Below are 1,824 nucleotides of genomic sequence, written 5' to 3' on the forward strand. Positions count from 1 at the left end.
CAAAGTTGTGGTCAATCTAGCATTTTCATCTGATACAACAGCATAAAAAATGCTCATAAAGGAAGTCATGAAATCCTAAAAGTTATTGTGCACACACAAGGAAATCAAGGCATGATTTCTCAAAATGCCTATCTATTAACAGATCTTCAATATGTTTTATTGGTTCATTTCAGCATTGGGTATTGCATGGCATTAATTACTTGTGGGGGTGGTTTATCCTTCATGTTTCCTTTTGCAAAAATTAATATTTAATTTTATGTGAACAATGAATTTGAAGACATTTTTGATGTGGATCAGTTTATCACATCTCTTAGAGGCAAGCTTCAGATAGTAAAGAAGCTTCCTTCAAAGTTGAAGGCAAAGGCAGAAGATGAGACGCAAAGGCAGAAGATGGGGCAGTCTTCACCATGCCTCCTGTGAGCCAGTCAAACATTTCCTATTACCTGCATCAGGTTGCGTATCAAAGACTATCATTTAATACTTTGGGCTTTGCACAGAAGGATACTAACAAAGTTTCTTACCATGATACAAATCCTTCCCCTTATAAGAAAGAACAAAGTTTTCATTTGAATAATACATATGCACATCTGGAAAATAATAGCCTGCCACTTCTGGTTTAAAATCTATGTTGTCATCTGAACTACAACACTCTGCTTCTCACTTCGAAAATTGATGAATTGGGTCAATTGTTTTTTTAAATATTGCAACAACATGGTCCTTTTGTGGCTCTTCATCTTTGTTATGAAATGGATATATTGGTTTTTTTTGGTTGCACTCTTGGTTGTACCAATGAATAAGTTGAGGAACTCACCAGACTGAGCTATATTACATGTTTGGAAATGATAATATTTTCCTCGTCAAGTCAAAATCTTTATTGTTAACAATATTGATCCTATTATCTTGTTGTATTTCTTTCGCAGGCATGCTTACCCTTGGTGGAAGGAGGTCATAATTTTTTAAATGAAGAGGAAGGACAGACTATGTCCCGTAACACCAGAGGAAAGTCCATTAGTACTGAAAGCTTTTGATTTTGATATAAATATTCAGATATATATTGTTGTTGAAGGAATCTATGGGGGAGAAAGAAGGATGCCTGCCCTCTATTCAACTTATCCAAATATTGTAAGTTGATCGATTCACTCACTTCAACTCATTTTCCTTTGAAGTTTTATTTTTTTATGTCATGCACTCATGCTCATCGATAAAAAATATGAAGGTGAGGAAGGAGACTTTTCTTAGTCCTATGGATTTAAAGCCATTCCAAAATCATTCATCTATAATGGCTGCACTGGATTACATGGTGTCTTTGGCCAGCAATGTGTTTATTCCTACATATGATGACAACATGGCAAAAGTTATGGAAGGGCAACATGACAAATTTAGTTCTCTTAGAACATACCCTTGTAAGTAGCATTAAGAAGATTTCGGAATCAGGTCACAGGTATTATTATTAATTTTCCAGTTAGTTGTCTACATTATTTATTACATTTTTCCTTTCTCTTTCTTGATTGAGTTTCAGTTCAATGTAAATTGTGGAAACACTTTGGATGTGTTAATCTTGTTATCCTAGTGATGCATCAACATTATTAGAATTATTGTTATGTTAATATTTTACAATAAAGATCCCTTGTTGTGAAATCCTTAAATGAACCTATTACAAGCCCATTTCTAATCAACCCTTAAGGGCCTCAATTTTAACATAAAAAGTCAATTTGACTTGGAATTATTTTTGAAGTGTGACAAATGACTTGGAGATTGATTGAGGGCTCTATTAGAAAGCCTTTGAGTCTCCATCTCAAAAATCCTTAGAAGCGAAGTTGCATG

At 34.3% G+C, this 1,824-nt stretch overlaps 1 pseudogene; it reads left to right on the forward strand.

Moving 5' to 3' along the window:
* The first annotated feature begins 255 nt into the window (after window positions 1-255).
* On the forward strand, window positions 256-1,411 carry LOC149139064 (rhamnogalacturonan I rhamnosyltransferase 1-like; annotated as a pseudogene).
* Window positions 1,412-1,824: the final 413 nt, after the last annotated feature.

This window comes from Pinus tabuliformis, chromosome X, assembly GCF_031772625.1.
Source record: "Pinus tabuliformis cultivar Carrire ecotype Pingquan chromosome X, CPIR1, whole genome shotgun sequence".
Taxonomy (NCBI): Eukaryota; Viridiplantae; Streptophyta; class Pinopsida; order Pinales; family Pinaceae; genus Pinus; species Pinus tabuliformis.